We start from the raw sequence: 20,526 nt of genomic DNA, 5'->3' as shown, positions 1-20,526 counted from the left end.
ATGTAACAGCTGCTACTAAGCCTGATTTTGAATGGTTTTGTTTGATTTTACTCATCAGGACAGACTTGTGCTAAAATTTTGGAAGGATGCAAGCTATATTCATTACAGTTTCAGAGTTTATGAGGGAAGCCACAAGTGTCTATGATCCTTAGGTTAATGGTACACAGTAAACAAAGCTTTTGAAGTCTATTGCATTCTGCATGATGAAAGTCATAGTACTTGTGAAAAAGACATTAAAATTATACATTTGTTCTTGCCAATGAAAAGTACAAAGACATGCAAGAAATCAGACATAAAGCTAAAAAAAATTTTGAGAGAGATAAAGGCATATTGGAAAAAGATAAGAACTCAATCATGATCAAGAGAAAAGAAAATTTAGTAATTATACTAAACCAAACATCCACTTCTGAAAGTCAGTGGATCCACAGACACTAGAAAGTGCCCAGAGTTAGTTGCTTCATGCATGATGCTGTTTGTCCTGTATGAGGGAGAAGAGTAAAGCAGTTTCTCTCTAAAAACAAATCAGACAAATCTGAGGTCTCACTACCGTGGAACTAGACATTATTGTTCTGCAGCCTTTTACCCTATATGATTTTGGGGAATGAAAAAAACCCCAAACCAACAGATAGCAGGAGAAGGCACATTTGCGTGATTCCAGTTACGACAAGTGAACTAAAATTGTACAGCTATCAATAACAAAGGCAAGTATATCTTGCTAATATGTTACTTTTCTTAAAGCAAACCTCTACGCTAATGACACTACAAATAGTCACTGATATAGACTTATATTGGACAAAATTCTGTTATTTATCATACCAAATCACTACAGCTTATTTTTTTAAGTACAACATTGAACATTTTTTTAATCAGTTTTGCATAGGGTGAGCAGCAGTAACTGCATTTTTGTGAGTGGCCTTTTGTAACCACTATGTTTTAATAGTGCTGATTTCAAGACCTTCAGTAGCCTGAAACAGACAACAGATATATCAGGATAGTTTAAAAGGGGCCATTGTGGGAAAGGGTAGACCTTTCACATCCAGGAAACTTTAAAGTTAAAATGTCATTTGGGAAAATCCAGGCTTGGATTGTCTTTAGCCTTAGCAAGGTTAGGGTTTTGTATCCTTTTTTGTGGGATTGACATTGCTGTTACACCTTAGATCTTCTTTGGGTGCAGGTTTCAGTTTTGAGATATTCACAAACAGTCTCAGGAGCGATTTGTTTTGTTTGTTTGTGTTTGTTGTTTGATTGGTGTTGCTTTTGTTTAATGTATTGGAAAGCAAAGCCTGTATTGCCTATGAGGAAAAAAAAATGCTTGCTTTGTAACAGTTTTCTCTCTGACAGATGTTTTTGAGGGCTGTCAGTTGGCCATTCCTTAATCCATTCAGAGTGGATTGTACTGATATTTCACAGTGGTCATTATTAAACCAGCTCAGCTTTCTTATGGTAGATTACAGATTGGTCTCTGACCCATCTGTGACTATCTATCTGAATGTATAAAACAGTGGGTTCCTATTTAGAATCAGAGCACTGAATTAATGATGATTCAGAAAGAGGAGCTTGAAAAAGAGCCTGAAAAGAAACAGTTGCTTTGTTGTGTGGTGCATCTTGGCCAGCCTGCAACCTTGCATTTCTCCACCACTGCAGTCAAGTAGTGTACTGCAGGATCTACTCAAGCTTTCAACTTTGCTGGGCAAGCCTCAGAATTTTCTGGTTTTGAATAGGATTATGCTAACTGGAGTTGTGTGCTGTAAGAAAACTACAAGCTTTATTATATAGAATCATATAGGAGAGTCTGGGTTGGGAAGGACCTCCAAAAGTCATCTAATTCACGCCCTCACTGCAGTCAGCAGGGACATCCTCAACTTGGCCAGGCTGCACAGAGCCCTGTTGAGACTCACCTTGAATATCTCCTGGGATGAGGCCTCAACTGTCTCCCTCGGCAACTTGTTTCAGTGTAATAAGTTTTCAGATTAAAATCCTCAGTGTTTAGAGGAAAGAAATCCACAGCCAGTAGCAGTTCTTTGATAGACAATCACAGCTAACATGGAGGGAACAGAACACTGTTTCAATTTCAAGGGCTTCTTGTGCCTCAACTGTTTGATTAAGAGCATAATTTTCCTAACAGCAAAACTTTATTCACATTTCTTCATCTCTCCCAGTTTCTCGAGAAGCTAGTGCTTCAAAAGAAAGATTTTATAATAACAGTAATAAGAAAAAAATCCTCCCACTTTATAGTGCATTTAAAAAATATAATTCGTTTTCACCTTTAACTTGCTTTTAAAAACAGTTTTACCTGAAATTTGCTATTAAAAGATTTTTTTAAAAGGCTAAGACTAATACTGTATTTGGTTATATAAAAATCTGAATCTGTGGCATTTCACAAATTTTGATGTATTATTCTAATGATATAGATGTCAAAGATGTTAGTTTTTAAAGCAATAAATGTATTCCATTCTCCTCAGTGAGGAATGTACAAAAGGCTGTTTAAAGTAAATTTAGAGTTGTTAGAGGAGCAAACATGGAATGAATATGGAATGGTTCATTTTCTGGCTTCCAGAGAAAATTTCTGTCTTCCAGAGAAACTTCTAAATAAGAGATGTAATGCCAACCAACACTGACAATGTAAAAGATACTTTATGCATGCCATTTAAAAAATCAAATGGAAGGTGATGAGACAATGAGGGAATTACAGAACTAGTCAAAAGGTACTTCAGCTGTTCACATTTTTACTAATTTATTGGTGGTTTGGTTTTTACTATGCAGGTCCTGCACCTAGGTTGAAGCAATATTAGATAATTAATACAGGCTGGAGGGTGATGAAACTGAGAGCAGCTCTGCAGCAATGGACTTGGGGATGCTGGTGGATGAGAAACTGGACAGGAGCCAGCAGTGTGTGCTTCTAGTCCAAAAGGCCAATCGCATCCTGAGTTAAGTGTGGCCAGCAGATAAAGAGAGGTGATTCTCCCACTTTACTCTGCTCTGGTAAGACAGCACCTGGAGAGCTGCAACCGGCTCCGAAAGCCCTCAAGACAGGAGTGACCTGGATCTGATTGAATGGGTTCAGAGGAGTGCCACGAAAATGATCAGAGGACTGGAACACCTCTCCTATAAGGATAAGCTGAGAGCTGGAGTTGTTCAGCCTGGAGAATAGAAGGCTCTGGGAAATCTTCCAGTGCCTCAAAGGAGTCTGGAAAGGGACTGTTTACAAATGTATGTAAAGAGAAGAGTAGATTTAGGTTGGATGCTAGGAGCAAGTTCATTACCATGAGGGTGGTGGAACACTGGAACATATCACCCAGAGAGGCAGTTGAGGCCCCATCCCTGGAGATATTCAGGGTCAGGTTTGATGGGGCTCTGAGCAACCTGATTCAGTGGAGAAAGTCTCTGCTCACTGCAGGGGGGTTGGACTAGATGACCTCTGGTAGTCCCTTCCAATTCAAACCGTTCTATGATACTATGATTTTGTCCTTTACTTGATACAGTTTTGTTACTGTATTCTCACTATTTTAATATTATTTCTGTGTCATTGTATTTTCTGATAATCTACAGAGGCCAAGATTTCAAGCTTCAAAGGCTTTGTCAAGCTTTCTGAAGACAGTTGAGAGTATGGATGTAAATAAACTCTGCAGTGCTCAGAGCCTAATGTCAGCTGCACTGACCACAATGTAAATAAACATCAGCAATGAGAACATGGCCTTCCCTTTCTTCAGAATTATATCAGATGGTGACAGGTAGGTGCCTCTGAGAGGCTTTATTTGGTAAATTTAAATTCTTATTCAGTGTCTCTCTTGACAATTTGTTTTCTGAAACAATTTTTTAAGGTTTTTATAGCTCAGAAGTTCCCCTGCAGTTGTTAAAAATGCCTTGTTTCACACATTCTCAGCATGTTTCTGACTTACTGCATGTGTTCATGCACTCACTAGTGGCAGTTTCATCCCATCAAACAATTTGCAGAGACTGGATGTTTCCTCAAAACCAAAATGATTGTGCTTTCCCCGTTTCTGGTTTAGTCTCCTGAGCCAGAGTGCTTGCTAAAATTTAAATGGCCTTTTCACTCTTAGTGAATCTCTTATATTTGTAACCCTGAGGTGTGCTAGCCATGGGAACCACAATGGATTTCTGACTCACCTACCTCTGTCATAGAGCACACATGTTTGTGCCTGATCTTCACAGAAGGTAAAAAGAGATATCAAGCAACTGGCTTCTCCATTTTCATTATATAATTATTTTGAATGAACTCCTTCTGAGTACAGAGCACTGGTCACAGAACAGTTATTTCCATCTCTTTCAGCAATGATACTAGAAGTTGAAAGTAAATTATATTGATTTCATCTTTAAAGAACTCCAGACAAGGAGTAGAAATGTAATTCCCCCTCCGCTTTCCTGTTTTTTGCTTGCTGCTTCTTTTTATTTGGTTGTTGGGTTATTTTTTTCTCCTTCCAAATTTTACTCCACTTTTCAGGAAGCACTGAAGCTATTTCGCTTTCTCTGGGAGATGGAAGTCTATCCTTTTTACTCACTAATAATCAGTATTTTGAAATGCAAATGTGATGAGCTATGATTATGTAAATTCAATTAACTCTTCCATGTTTAAGTTGATCTCAGAATGACAGATTAAAAGATAGAAACTGAAAACTAGAGCAGAGTTACCAAGTGCAAGGAAAATAATGATTATAAGAAACTGAGTGATGTTTTGTTCATAGCCTGATGCAGTCAAGTCGTTAAGAAATTGCTACATTATGGAACAACTATCTGACTATGCAGCCATTACTAACCAGGCTTGTACAATATCTTCACTAGGCCAAGGAAAATGGAGCACCATAAATCTTAACAGCCATGTTCTGGCCAAAGCATGAGCAAGAGAAGAGAAATAACTCTTACCTTTCTGTACAGATATCACCATTTAATAGTGTATATGTCTCCAAACATTTGCTATGCAGAAGATGTGGATGTTTCCAGCTCTCTTTTCCAAGACGACAACCCAGAAAGGTCAGAGGTTATAGAAAAGGATATTCGACATGGTCAATCTTCTGTTAGCATTTGATTCAGTCAGGAGGATGACACTTTAATTTCACTGTGATGCTCTTCTGTTTCACACTCCAGTGACAGGGTTTCTTTTTCTTCTTCAATAGCTGATGCAATGCAGTCTAGTTCACTGTGGTAGGGCAGGTCATGTTCAATCAGAGTGTGCTGAATGAAAATGAAAATCAAAGTATTATTATTTACTTCCTGGGGAAAAAAAATACAATTCCAGAGGTAATAAAGAGGAGTCCAAAATAATTTTTGTACTTTTTTTTTCCCTTTTCTGTAGGTAATTTTTCATTGCTTGAAGGTAGATAGCATCTGTAGATAATTTTTCATTACTGGTAGGAGATTTTATTTTAGTCCCATCAGATTGTCAGTACCACAAAACCAGTTTTTAATCAACCTTGATTGCAGGAAAGAGACCTGTCTGCTCAATCATGAGGCATGGATCAGCTCAGGATTTGTACCTTCCACATGATCCGACTAGGAAGGCAATTTACTTGACAGCTCCTTTTCCAAGAGCAAATTGCCAACAATGGTAGTGCTCTGTAAAGGTGTTACAAACTCTAAGAGTTTGGGAGTCTCTTTCTCTCATACACACACACACTTCATTTTCCTTTCCTACTCATCCTTTGTTCAAAATTCTATCTGACAGAAAAAGGAAAAACCTGTCTGTAACTTTAGTTTGCATTAGTGGTTCAGTATACCTGGGCAGATATAATTTATGATCTACAACTGCAAAATTTTAGGTTCAACATGTTGTAATTCTGTCAACTCAGTTTAACTAAACTCTTTCTTTTGAGCTATGTGATGGTGGTTTTATTAAAACTGGTACAGGAAAGAAGTGTCACATATAGAATAGATGCACATCTTTGTGAAAAAAAGAAATGCAGATAAAAAGTTCCTGGTTAATAACTTATTGGGAATTGTGTATGTGCCTTAATGAAAAGCCCAAGAAAGAAGGTGGCATCAACCAGTAGTCTCAAGATTTGGCCAGATCTGACATGTCTGCAAGGGCATAAAGAAGACTGAATAGCAGTTGAGAAAAGTTACTTTATGATCAGTTCTTCAGTATAATAGAAAAGTAAAATTAATGAATTAAGAGGAAAAGGCACTGACAGTCCCTCAAGGAGTGCATTTGCTTGTGTGAATGAGTCATAGCACTTAGAGGAGCAGGAGTCTAGATGTACCATTAATTCCCTTTATCTTTGCACAAAGAAAGGATAAAATACAAGGGAGAGATTATTCTGCAGAGGTAAAAAGAATACCAGAACCCACAGGACTACGTATATTTTTTCAGAAAGATAGTTCAGAGGAAAGAGTGCTACCATCTATTTATTTTCCTTTTATTATGTTACTTTATGGAAATATAAGTGAGCAGCATAGCCTCCAAATCTAACATCATAAATAGTGTGAAAATTTAGAGTTGCAGATAACCTTATTACCTTGCTCTGTCTTTCTATGCTCTTTTTTATACCCGGTTCTCTCCCCTCCCCTCCTCTCCTCTCCCCTCCCTTCCCCTCCCCTCCTCTCCTCTCCTCGTCTCCTTTCCTTTCTTTCTTTCTCTCTCTTTCTTTCTTTAATTCAGAATGTATGTGCCTTTTCCATTTATATCTTCACTTGCCTATTCTACTTGATTTAGTACTTATCACAGTTCTGTATCTAGATGCACTAGAGGTCTGTATCTAGATGCACTAGAGGTCTGACAAGAGGGGAAGCAGGCAAACTGCAGTGCTTCAGCGCTCCAGCTTCCAGGTCACTTATATTAGGAGATTCAGGGAACACCCTGCCATGTAGCAAAGTGACACATCTTGTTTCTACTTTTGACCTAGGTCTGCTTTGACTCTCACACAGGTTGTTCTGTAAAAAGCAGTTGTTTGACCAATGCTTGATCCTGTTATATAACAAGAATTCACATCCACCACAGGAACTGCTCAGAACCAGATCAGGCAGAGGCAGGGGTGCTAGTCCAGGCTGCATTTGAATTACAGATTTTGGAGATGATAGTGAATAAAATGACAGTTATGAATGCAATGTTAGATAGAGTTGTGAACGGTGCTGCAGGAGGGCTACATTGTCTTGGCACCTGATATTTTTTCTGTGCCTTGAGACACAGAAGAGAGAGAGAGAGAAAATAATACTGGCTTTGGTTTGTATATTGCTGGGAAGAGCCTTATGTTTCAAATCTCCTTCAAGAAATTCCAATATTACATTTTGCATTAGCTAATTCAGTTTTTGCAAGTCCTACAAGTGCTTATGTATGTAATCCATACAGTTCTGTGTTCATTACAAAGAGTACAAAAAGAAAGAGACAGCAGATACACTCATGTACAGAATACCTTTAGCTCACACAGTGATTTGAAACCTGTGATCACTGTGAATGCACTTTTGGAGGTGGAAATAGCTGTTCTTTTCTTTCAATAGCAGAATACTACAAATAATATACTTTTAATTATTATTATTAATAATAATAATAAAGAATTCCCTCTTTGCCCCTGAGTTTTATTGCAATGAACTGTTTCATGCCCTCTGATTCTAGGAGCAGGATACTGAAGCCTGCAGATCACTTTCCTGGATACGTCTATTCTACCCTTGCCCTTGTCCTTACATACAGGATATCCTCAAAGTACTGGTATCCATTCTATTTTTAGTATCTAAAACAAGATATATGGCCAAGGACATCTAATTTCACAGTCTCTCTCCAAAGTGGTGACATTTTGTTCTGATCTGCAAGAGCTTACCTGATTTTCAAGAACACTTTCTCCTGCTATTGCCTGTAAGCATGTTATTAGAAACTGCGGTCTCAAAAATGGTAAGACAGCAAAAGTGAGCAAGCACTGTCTCAAACTCAGGGACAGAGACAGATACCAATGGGGGTGGGAGTGGAGGGGGAACCAAACTTCTTGTCAGTGTGGAAGTCAGTGAAAGAAGAGATGACCTCTAATTGCCCAGTCCACTCACCTCTTTGCAAGTCGAAAACCATCTCTGGCACTCATTTCCTTTCCCAGTCTCAACATCACCAGTCAAAACAGCCCTCCAGCGCTCTGTCCACTGACAAACACTCCTGTCCCTTTCACTTTCAGCTGCCTCTGGAAATGTTTAACGTGGCACTGCAAACTGACTGGTAAAAAATTCAACAGCATTATTTACTATAGTACTTTGATGCTTTATTAAATGAAACCATCTGTTCAGGAATGTTTCCCAACGTTGTGGGCTAGATCTAGAATTTACAGCTGCAATATGGCTTGTCTGAAGGAGTTTTACAACAGAAATGCCACACAATGTATAACAGATATGTGAGACTCTGGGTTAAGAGGGATATTGATAAAGTTCCTATTTCCTACTCTCCCATAAACAGAATCAGCTAACTTCTTGATGGTAAAGATTCAAAACAGTTGCATTTTTTTTCTCTCCAGTCTCATAGGTATGCTCTATGTGCTCTGTAAACTTGTGAATTGAGAGTGTTTCCTAAACGACTTCAGTGACTCACAGGACATTGTGTATACTTGTGGCTGATGGCAGAATGTATTGTAGGCAGATTTATGGGCATCTTGTGGAAATATAGGTAGCAGACAGAAGTAACAAGGTGGCATTTCATTCACTTTTTCTTTTATACTGAAAGAAATGGGAGTTTTATAATGAGAAGAATAAATTTCGGCCTCTTCTTCAGCTTCTGAATTATTTATTGCCTCAGGGTGAAACAGGAGGCAGCCATTAGATAGAAATCAGCTTTCAGGTTTATTCTGAGGAGGGTGGAATTTAAGACATGTATTTTAGAACAGCTCATATATGAACATAGCTAAATTATGTACATTTTCCTTTAGCTGTGGTTACAGTTTTACATACTTCAGTGATCCCTGAGCACCGTGCCCAGTGAGCGCACAGAGTCAAGAACTACTTTTAACCTTTAATGCACTTCTATACAGAAAGAGGTGCCAGGAGAATGCAAAGGTAGCACACACTTTCAGAGGAGCTGTATGGTTTTATACAGTTTAAACCAAAGACAAGTTGAACGATTCTTGGTTTTGGTCAACTTTCAGTTATCTAAGCAATGCCCTCTGTCCATGTTGTGATTAGTGCTTAGTTCATTATAGAGCTGGTCTAACATTGGCATGCTCATTAGTCTTAGGTTACCTTAAGCTCCGCTCAGATGATCCCACTTCCTCTTCTCCCACTTCCCTGGTGAGGAGGTGATTCATTCCTGTATTATGTTAGTGCATTATGATTCTTTACTCTGAGGACCACAATTTCCATATTGCTATTCTTTGACTACCACAATTTTCATATTGTGATTCTTTTAGTGAGGACCACAAGTGTAAGCAGAAACTCTGAGAGCTGAAAGAATGTTTTAGCTATCCTTTTACCCTGTCCAAATAGGACCTTTTGTGAGCAGTAGCCTGAAAATATGTCCTTCCAAGATTTATATAGAATTATTCTTTTCTAACTATGCTCAAGTTAAACTCAAGTAATCTGCATTATATGCAATACGATGGGCATAGCCTCAAAGACTTCCATCTATTAAAAAATGCCTGTGTACTTGAGACAAATGTTTGTATGTTTGGATACAGAAAATTCCTTTGACTCAAGTCTTCTGTTTACCATGACCACCAGGAATATCTTAACCCTAAAATGTATTACTTGCTGAGTCACAATGCCTTAGAAGACTAGTGAAAAAATGTATGCTATGTGAGTAGGCATTACTTAGGTGATACATAATATAGTTACATACTTACTAGTGCAGCAAAGCTAACTAAATAAAACTGGCTTAGAATAGGAGATGAGGAGTGTTTTCTTTTGAAACAAATCTAGAAAAGAACAGTCCAAACGTATACTGATGCCCTGGTGTTGAAGTTAGCATCCTTGGATAAAAACAGTACCTGCTACTCAAAACATCCACATAGAAAAGTAAGAACCAAGAAGCTTTGTATTGGGTCTTGTCTGCAAACTGGCTTTGCCAACATAAAAATTAACAGGGAAAAGGTAGCAATTGCTTGGGGTTTTTTCTGACCTTGTTTCAGAACAGATGTACCCAAAAATTCATCCTCACTCCACGTGCAGCACAAAGATAAGTTTTTTTCCTCATACAGAACAGGGTTATGGAGAGGATTCACTCACCACCTGGAAATAGGATGCCAGAGGTTGTAGCAGTATTAAGAAGTTAGGGTGAACTCCCTGCTCAGAGCAGGGGTAGCTTTGAAATCAGTTGTGTGGTTCAGGGATCCTCTTCTACAGCTTTGAAAATTTCCAGGGGTGATGCTCTGTAGTCACAGTTCAGCACCCAGAAGGCCTGTAATGTAGAAACAAAGTGAGATTCTGGTATGCAGACCCCAGAACCCATAACATGTTAAAACATATCAATTTACTGAACTGGGTAGACCCCATTCCATAACTCTGAAGTTCACAGTTGAAATGTAGCCACAATATTACTTTGAGAAGTTCTTGCACTTTCTTACCACACCCCCATGTCCCCCATCCTTCCAAATCCCAGCCTTACTTCCAGAAGCCACTCCATCAGTAATGTCAATGCATCAGTCTGTGGCAGCATGCTGTGATTTGATAAACAAATTCCTTGGGTCAGGTCAGTCCACGCTGGTGTTGTCATATAGGTGGCAAATGACATCTGGTAAATGAAAAAATGAGACACAGTATGGGAGTAGATAAATCCTGTTGTAGATTTAGGTTATTTATGGGACTAGATAGATCCAGTTGTAGATTCAGGTTATTAATGTTATTTTAAGCCACTACATTACTATACACTTAGTTTTAGAGGTCCTTTCTAATGATTTAATTCTAAAGAGGTCAGGACTTTTTGCCAGCTTTATTTTACTAGTGTGTTTTTACTCTGTATTAAATAGCATGACCTATTTATAAACCCCTTCTAATTTGTTCTTTTTTTCTTTAATTGGTGGGCCTGTTATATTTTACTTTTACCTTGGTTTTGCCTTTCTATCTTGGGATGCGAAAAAGAACTGCAGCATAGACTCAGTCCTGTCTGTCTTCCTCAGGCTGAGATTTTTCACAGTGTTAACATAGTTCAAGTGGAGATTTCAGGAGACAATGTATTAAGCTCTTTGGCAATTGAATGTCTGCCCGTGGTTATCTGCTGCTAGTTTCAATTTCAGTTGTGGTTTTACTTCCTTGTTGCTTTTGAAGAAAAGCATCCTACATGATAGTGATGGCAATATTTTAAGACATGAGATACTAATGGAAACAAAGCATCAAGAAGGCAATCAAGTGTGCATTTTTGGATGCTTTAACAAGATCACTTGTCCAAAGGCCATGTTGAAAAAAAGCATTACAAAATAGCAGAACAAATACAGCTTCTGCAATAATTTTAAGATGTGTTAAATTTAATGGTTAACAAAAATAGAACAGCAGACACAATCTTTTTGTTGCAAATATGAAGCTGAAAGCATTCATTTAAAATATGCTAACCATAATCCAGAAGCAATTCCAGGCTAATGAGGATATTTACTTTAATAGTGAAAACATTGAAAAAAAGCATTTGATTATGTGTGTACATACACAGAAGCAGCACTTCAATCAAAATGTATCCATATAGATGTGAATTTGAGATTCCATTACTAACAGACATAGAAGCACTTAATAAGCATTTAATCAAAACAACTAGGTAAAAATTACCTCACTCTCCTGAATATAAGACTTAGACTATGCAGTTCAGCCTTTGGTTCTGAATGGTCTTTGCATTGCATTTTGAAATGAAGATAATGGAAACATTTTACTATCTTTTTAGAGATTTTAGAGAAATAATTTTTGTTCATCTTGGAATACAAGCACTTTCTAACTTAATAGCAAAATCCATTTCAGACTAAAACTAATATAAGTTATTAATAATATAGCTTTGTAAATGAGAACAGTATATGATTTTTATATAAATAGGTATTTATGAAACTGGTTTAAAAAGTTCGCTTGGTTCAATTATGAAGTATGAATGAACATGGAAATTGTGTCTGCATAGCTGTTAAATTATTCTTTTTGCTTATTTAATGCATTAATGATGACTGTCATTAAAAAATGCTACCACCTAGTATTTGCAGTAGCATTTGATGAGATCTACTATAATAGGAAATAACTTTAAACATGATGTGTATTTATGTACTTAGTTTATACATTAAGGAGTCTGTAACATTTGTGACATGTCCATTTACCATGTGTCTATCTACCTAAAGTTGCTTTTAGAATTTGATTGTTGGTCTGGAAAAAATGCTCTAAAATATAGTCAGAGTGGCCAGAAATTACTCTATGTATTAACTTTCATTTCACAGTACAATTAATACCCTGGCAGCTGAGTTGAACTGTTGAACCTGTATGAAAATCAAGGGGATTGCCAAATCTTTTAAAAATAATATGAAAACCATTTAAAAAATCATAATTATAATTGCACTACTTGGGAATCTCAGAAGAGCAAAAACTAATATACTGCCATGCAATCTTGTTGTTAATTTTTTTTCATGTGTTACTCTTTGGAGACTATTTTGTAGGGCAAGAACACGGAATAATTGCTGATAACCTTCAAGCCTAGCAGTAAACTCTGAAAATGTCTCATCTTCTCTATAGGTAAGCTCTTTAAGTAATCTCTTTTACTAGAAATGTCTTTAAAACTTCTGAATTAGACAACCTGTTGAGTTCAGAGTGGTTTTTTTTTTTCACAAAGCAGTGCAGGGAGAGTTACTTGTTCATGTACCCCAAAGTTCACAGGCCAGACTACTCTACAATAGATTATTAAATATCTCAAATATGTGATGAGTTAGAACTTTCTGCAGACATAATTTCTGAATAGCTTATTTACATCATGACACTTTGATGTGATTATAGAGACATAAGGAAATATCTCAATTCCCCAAACCAGCTCTTATTTAGATATGAATAATTAAAAACTCATGAGACTGATGAGGGGTTGGCTTTTTAATCTACTAATCAGAGAATGCACTTGAGGGTTGGGAATTCTTATTTCAGTTCCCAAGTTAATATTGTAAATATGTGTGAGTTTTAAGAATTGCATGAAGAAGAATCTTGAATCTGCTTTTGTCCTCTCAGGTGAAGTAGAGATTTTTTACTCTTGGTGACTATTTAATTATTCATTGAAAAGCATAACAACATCATCAGAAGAGATGAAGAGAGGATGCCTGAATGTTCTTTAACCCAGTGACTAAGCTTATTGCTAGAACTAGAGTGTGAAATAGGCATGTATTTGAGGTGCTCAGGAAAAAAAGCATCATTGCCACATTTTTTGTTAGGGCATTCCAAGTGTACTGACAGGACTCTAATATTGACCTGTGTCAAATTTTATCCCAATTGGAAAATAACTTCTTAGCTTTCATTTTGCCTAATTATGGTTTTTGCAAGGAAAGTTAAAAGTAGCCTCTTTGTTCCAACTCCAAATGCTTTCATCAGTGCTGCTAGTTTCTTGGAAGCTGGCTCAAAAGAGGATGGCTGCAAAATGTTGAGATGAAGCTTTGTATTAATGAAAGGATATCTCAAAGAAACAGCATTTATGCTTTGTTATGCTTCAGTTCAGTAAAGAACACACTATGTTCATGCCAAAAACAGCTCCTGACTACTTCTTACCAGGTGCAGAGACAGATGGACCGTGGGAAGGCAAAATTACATGACTCCTATTATCTTGTTTGGTTTTTGTTTCTTTTTTCATGCTGAATGGTTAACTGTCCCATGTGGCAAAAATTTTCAATCCATGCTGTGCTGTAGAAAAGACCAATACTATCAAAACTGAGTTATAAACAATACTTAATATCCAGAAGGAGGAACATTTAGATAGCAGTACAAGGGCTGGATGCAGCTTAAATGAGAAGGTTCAGCTACCAATCATCCTTCTGACAGCCATGGCTTTTTCTTAGGGCTGTGCTGTGCTATATGAACATCTAAAGTAATATTTCATTCTTATAAATTAAGAAGTTCTATTTCATGTGCACGGGGGAGTCTCATGAGAGAAGTTCCACTTAATTTCTTATGGCTCATTCTAGTATAAAAACTATCTTTCTCAACTTATAAAACAGCTGACTATCAAGTTACTCTTCAGAGGATACTGTACATTCTAATTATTTTTTCCACTGAAAACAATAGTTTCCATGCATTTACTGATCAAAATTTACCTAGAAGATGAAAATAATTATATGAATCTTAGGGAACACCTTCTATGAATGTGAGAAACATATCTCATGCACCATGTTATAACACCCCCGCATGAGTAATTTATCTCCCTTGACAACACTGCCATCATAGTTGCATTTTGCTTCATGTTGCTGTGGTTAGACTATTACTTGCACTCAAGTAACTACTTTAAAGGCAGTTCATATATGGCTACATGTACAGCTCTACCATGCACTGTGCTTGTGTTTTGGTAGCTGGAAACATGATCACAGTCAAGGTACCTGCAGTCTTACAGATAACAGCATTGTTAGGAAGTTCCTAACAACTGTCATAGATTGACAGATTGCATTGTGTTGGTAGGGACACTCAGAGGTCATTTTGTCCAATCTCGTTGCAGTGATCAGGGACAGCTCCAACTAGATCAGGCTGCCAAGGGCCACATTAAGTCTGATGTTGAATGTCTCTCCTGAAATCCATGTGATGATTGGATAGGAAAGAGTAGGATGGCATGGCTGCAGTTTATCTCAATTCAGATTATGTTTTGCAATGCCAGATCTAAGTATATATGTTTTTATGTAAATCTAAAACTATGAAGTGTGTTCTTAATAATATAAAGTGTTCATCTAGCTCTTCATGTCAGCAGCACTGCACAGGGTTTACTGACTATTTGGCTCTGTGATGCAAAAGGATTTCACGTTAAAATGCCACTGCAAATAGTGATCATGGAGAGGAAAGCACTCTGACAATCTGAAGACTTTTGACTTTCTCCCCTTAAAGTCTATTCAGAAAACATTGTAGTTCTTCTACGTAGATGCAATCCAAAGAGAACTGAGTGCTGAACACAGCACATGCAATAAGCGAGGAAGTATAATCACCACTTAAGAATAAGGAAATGTAGTCATGTAACGACTGAAGAAATCTATGTGCTTCAAGTGTGAAACAATGTAGATATGAACATGCTAGACAAGTAGAGCAACATTCTGAATAATTCTTTGCATATATATGGGCTAATATTTGTTGTAAATTACCTCTACTTACATTTATTTATATTCTGTTGATTGCATACTTGTCAAAGAAGAAATCAAGATTCTTTCACCTTTGTTTTTATAAGAATCCTACTAACATCAATGTTACAGACAGATCAGACATTTCTATTTCACATTTCTAACACATAGTAATTTTGTTACAAACCTTGCCTTTTTCTAAGTTATTCATACGTTACCTTATGTATATACAATTCCTGTGTTATGGAGTTGTGTATATTCTCTGTAAGCTGCCTTAAAGCATGAAGATGTGTTGTTTTCTTTTATTAATATCATGCTATTTTCTACTAGCTCTTAGAAGAATGTGGGACATGATGTTGGTGAAGGTGGTTTAGAAAGGACGCTTTGGAAAAGGTCATAGTTCTTCTCTGCACAAGGATAGGCTTTGGCTGTCAGAGTAGAGATTCACAACAATTATTTTCCAATTCTTGAAGTAGGAAAGGATGTAACCATGCAGACTCTTTAAGCTGTGAACTAAATGTTGTGAGAGTTCTAGTTAGAGTTCAAAGAATAAATGTAAAAGAAGTAGTGTTTCATCTGAGAAATACAGTCCATAAGACCATATAAGAAACTCACAGCATTGAAAGTATGCCTGTTTAGAAGTGATGGGATTATACTTGTGTCACTCACCATTTTTTGATGCCTTGAGTTAGAAGACTTGAAAAAAATGTTCAGTTTGATAAAGCTGTATACAACCTGAATATATTGCTGTAATTTACTGGCAGCCCATCACCAGGTCATTCTCTAATATCCACTAAGCTGCTTTGGGATTTTAGCTTGTTACGTTTGAATTTAGTGTACACACAAATGCAGAGCTACATTTCCTATCTATTATTCCACAGTAATACTTCCGTTAAGATTAGTCTCCAACCCCTCTGTCTGCCAGCAAATTGCTGTGGTACCACAAGCAAGGGACAGAAAGGTTGATGAATCATTTACTCCTTGACACTGCAGTCCATAGGGCGAAAGCAGTTGTCAATTCGCTGGCTACCTCACCTGTAACTCAGTTCCTACTTGTCTGTAACTACTGCACTACTAAAGATTAGATAACAAACTGTGGTGTCATTTTCTTGCCTAAAATTTTGATGAGGTTTGTGCAATGTGTGTGATATTTCACAGGGACTCCAAGAACTACATGAACCAAGAACTAGGTGAACTGAATTTTTTTGGTGGTGATTACAGTGTGTTGTTCAAATGTGCATTTCTGCAGGTGGAAGTCTCTATCTATACACAGCTGAGACATATAAAGGATTCTTTGACTGAGAAGGTCACAAAATGAAGATAGGAAACAGCTGTCTTACCCATCACCACAACTTCTGCAGAAGTTAGTTGCTGGCACAATTTCTGATGGCGCAAAATTTCAAAAGACAGTGACTGCCTGTATCAGGGTCCATGACATTTGCTTTAGCAGTAAAGTTGATACGTACTTTAAACTGCTGACAAGACATAAATACACAAATTAGTGTGAACATGACCCCATTTTTGAGCACATATTGAAAAGGCTGATAATCACTTTGCACTTGCTGTGTTTACCTAGTATCTAGGAAAATAAGTATTTACTGTCATTTGCCTGGTTACAAAAGCATAATGATGCTTTTTAGGAAGAGATAAACATGTACATTTAGATACTAGTACAAGAAATACAGTACAAGAAAGATGTAGCCATGTGGCTTCAGGTCCAGTGAAGAACTATAAGAATGACTTTCTTACCCATTTTTTGCACCAACAGTTTTCTCAGTTTGTATTATTAAAAAAAACAAAACCAATGCTGGCAATTGAGATAAAATATTAATTAAATTGGCCTAAGAACACACACACACACAGAGTAGAACACACCAGTTTAGAAAGAAAAAGAAGAAGAAAAAAAAGAAAAAGGAAAAGGAAAAGGAAAAAAAAAAAGAAAAAGGAAAAAAAAGAAGGAAAAAAAGAAAGTAAAAAGGAAAAGGAAAAGACAAAAGGAAAAGAAAAAGATACAGAAAAAAGGAAAAGGAAAAGAAAAAGAAAAGAAAAAGAAAAAGGCAAAGAAAAATAGAAAAAAGGAAAAGAACAAAAAATAAAAAGAGAAAAAGAGAAAAAGGAAAAGAGAAAAAAAGAAAAAGAAGTGAGAAACCCCACAAAATTTTCACTAAACTTGAAATATCTGCTCTAAGAACAAATCTGTCAAATTTTGTATCATAAAGCTATGCAAATAATGATGGCATCTATTTTAAACATAGAATTTTGTAACCCAAATTGTATAGTTAGGTTCTGTAAAAACAAAGCTATTCAGCTACAATTTGCTAGGTTACTGTAAAGATCATCTGTCATAGAAAGAGCATTTGTCCAATTTGATAGCGGATCATAGGATGTGTGTTTACAAAATTCTCAGCTAAAAACATAGCTATATATCAGCATACTATAATTACCTGACTTGATGACAGATTCTTCCAGAGAAAATTACTCCGATTAAAATGGAATATTTAGAGCATGTTATTTTTTTATTAATTATTTCTCCTAGTAAAGAGTTGAATTTTGGAAACCTGCTCCAAAACATGGGGTATTAAGCACACTATTATCTGTTAAGAGAAAGGAATCTGTTAAACTGTATTCCGTTTGCTGCAAAAAATAAAAATTAATGCATTTCAGTACTGACTTTTTCTGTGTTGTCATTTACTTTGTCTGAGTCAATTAATTCAAAGGTACCTGGACTTAACACAAGGTGCCTGAAAGTTGCTGCATGTGGTCAGTGTTGGAAGCTGTTTACAAATTCACGCTTCATTGGCAGCTACCATATAGCATAGCAAGTACCAAAACCGGAGCATTCTAACTTTCAGCAATGAGAAACTTCTTGCTCTCTCTATTCTGCACTTTGTATTAGAATCATGGAATGGTTTGCATTGAACCTCCTGCAATGAGCTGGGATGTCTTCAGCTAAACCAGGCTGATCAGAGCCTCATCCAACCCAGCTTTGAATGTTTCCAGGAATGGGGCATCTATCACTTCCCTGGGTAACCTGTTTCATCACTGATTGCCAGCTGCTGTTCATTTTTGTTGCTGTCTGCATTTTATTAATACAACTGTTCAGGGGATCGTGCCATAAAATGTAATTACAATTATCCCAGTTTAAAAAAAAAACAAATCAATCCCCACAAATTGACTTAGATGAGCTGAGTGCTCTACTTTGCAATGCCTGAAAATAATATTGTCATTGCGAGAATGACACAGGCAGAAGGGTGGAGGGTTGAGTATGGCAGGGAATGAGGAGGATGGGAGAGAGGAAAGGGCAGTTTATTGGAACATCTCTTTCCTAGACAAAGTGTATCTCGCACCTATATGCTCAGTTTCCCCTGTGAACATACTGAAAGGAAAGTTTGCATTGACAGAGCTCTCTTTCTCTCTGTTAGTCACTACTTCATAAGCTTTGAATGCCTTTTTCCCCCACACTGGGAAACTCTGACCTTTCATCTTGAAAACAAATGCCTGAGAGCCCGCAAAGTGGAAAGTGATTGCCTGGCCAGACTGTAGTGTTTGATTCTAGATACCTCAGACACTTAAATGTGGCATACCTGTCCTTGGCCTCTTATTTCATGGTGGCCCTAGTCTTAATTTACAATGAACAATTAGAGGTTTTTACATTTATTTTTAAATGTGGACACTTATGCATGTAAATATATTTCATTTTGGCCCTCTTTAAGAACTAACCAATTTGGCAGCTCTTGCAGGGTCTCAAATAGTGCCAGGGCTGTAGAGCAAGAGTGTGTCTTCAGTATCAACCTAAATCAGAGGCATGACAAAGGTTTGCTGCAGTACAGCAGCAGTAGTGAAATAACTTTACTGTCTACTCACTCAGTACTGAAGACAGTCATTTATCTGGGTAGCTTGTTCTCCCACTTACATTATCCTGATTCTTTTGTGTGATTTCCAGTGTCTTAGGTCTTGACAAAATCCTGTCATTCTCACTTCAGTTCTCATGAATGAAATTTGTAATTTTCATGTTTAGTTCTTCTTACTGTTCTGCAGAGAATAATAACAAATAATTTAGCTCATATGATAAAAACAACGTGAAGGTAGTGTGGTCACAGTAAGTGTTCATGTGCCACGTTCTTCTAGAAGCTATGACTAATAACCATAAATCAAAGCGGACGCTCAAAACTACAGATAGCAGTGAGGGAAACAGCTGTCAAATCTGTTCTCTGAAAATAGATCTCCTAGCTTTAGTCATGAATTACGTCAGAAAGATGTCTTGGATTTTTCTCATGTACCCTTAATATCAAAATGGAATACTGTTAACACCTTCCAAAAAGCAATGTCTTTCTCAAAATAATGCATTTTAGGTAATTGAAGAGGTTGCCAAAAGAGAAAGCCTTTTTTTTTTCTTGCAGAGAGGAAGCAGATGATCAATAATTCTTCCTATACTTTTAGCAGATATATTTTTTATGTTAGTTTATTTTCTTTCTAAATTTGTTAATTTCTAAATTTAATTGTCTGAACTAATACAGAAAGTGTACATTGAAGGAAACAGAATTTCTCTTAAATTTAAAAGCACTAAAAGACTTTTTCAGACACATATATTGGAAAAGTTTCCAAAAGAATGAAGTTTGCTTCTTAACATACATGCCCAAATCTCAGAAGCTTGGCAACGTGATGATCCTATTCTTTACCTCAATGATTTTTGACAAATGGCATGCATTTATCATGAGACATTTACTGGCATAAGTGTGGGGGAAGAGTAGCATTAGTTTTGAATTTCCTACTTCTTGACATTTAAATTATACCATAACATCCACATTATTCAAAATCCCTCAACATAGTTAAAGCAGGTCCTATCCACTGAGAAGAGATAGTTGAAAAATGATAACAGAAGAAAAAGGGACCTAAACGGTTTGATTGCAGTGATGTGTAGCTTCTTCAGTCATTACAACATTATAGCAAGGTTATGAGGCAGTCCCAATTTTAATAATCTTAATGGGTCCAGGTCCTGAAGTCCTTATTAAATTACAGTCCAGTTGATTTGTTAGACTTATACCTAGCCTGTATCTCTGAGATAGAGGAATGCATGGTAATGAGATCTGTCTTGGGAGTTAAACCTGATGTTGCTGGTAGTGTCACTACTAATAGTATGTGTGGCATAACACGTAAGAATGTTCTCTATGTGGAGTTTTTAAGTGTTACACTATCATTAACTGCAAATTTCTGAAGCAGTGAAACAACTTAGCTGCCAATTCCACATTACTGTCAACTATACATAAGTGCCCAACTGAAACTTCAGCACATAAACCAATAAATACATAAATAAATTCCATAGGAAGAACAGAAACTGATTTTAAATTAAGGAAATATTAGAAATATA

At 36.8% G+C, this 20,526-nt stretch overlaps 2 long non-coding RNA genes across 6 annotated transcripts in view; one reads left to right on the top strand and one right to left on the bottom strand.

The window, feature by feature from the left end:
- LOC135178173 (uncharacterized) overlaps nucleotides 1-16,625 on the bottom strand; it is a 29,160-nt gene extending 12,535 nt beyond the window's left edge. For 2 of the 5 annotated variants that reach the window (XR_010303398.1, XR_010303399.1), the window contains exons 1-8: nucleotides 16,499-16,625; nucleotides 13,615-13,746; nucleotides 10,520-10,645; nucleotides 10,141-10,312; nucleotides 9,160-9,226; nucleotides 7,987-8,146; nucleotides 4,882-5,190; nucleotides 1,899-2,038 (exon numbers count right to left, since the gene is read on the bottom strand). This is a non-coding gene — a long non-coding RNA (uncharacterized LOC135178173). The remainder of the gene's footprint in view (nucleotides 1-1,898; nucleotides 2,039-4,881; nucleotides 5,191-7,986; nucleotides 8,147-9,159; nucleotides 9,227-10,140; nucleotides 10,313-10,519; nucleotides 10,646-13,614; nucleotides 13,747-16,498) is intronic. The other 3 variants (XR_010303401.1, XR_010303400.1, XR_010303402.1) reach the window with 3 other exon arrangements.
- LOC135178175 (uncharacterized) lies at nucleotides 3,587-16,448 on the top strand. The gene is made up of 3 exons (XR_010303403.1): nucleotides 3,587-3,731; nucleotides 12,516-12,603; nucleotides 16,408-16,448. It is a non-coding gene; the product is annotated as an uncharacterized LOC135178175 (long non-coding RNA).
- Nucleotides 16,626-20,526: the final 3,901 nt, after the last annotated feature.

This window comes from Pogoniulus pusillus, chromosome 9 (genome assembly GCF_015220805.1).
Source record: "Pogoniulus pusillus isolate bPogPus1 chromosome 9, bPogPus1.pri, whole genome shotgun sequence".
NCBI lineage: Eukaryota > Metazoa > Chordata > Aves > Piciformes > Lybiidae > Pogoniulus > Pogoniulus pusillus.
The sequence above is the reverse complement of the archived record's forward strand: the minus strand, read 5'-3'. Positions and strand labels throughout refer to the sequence as shown.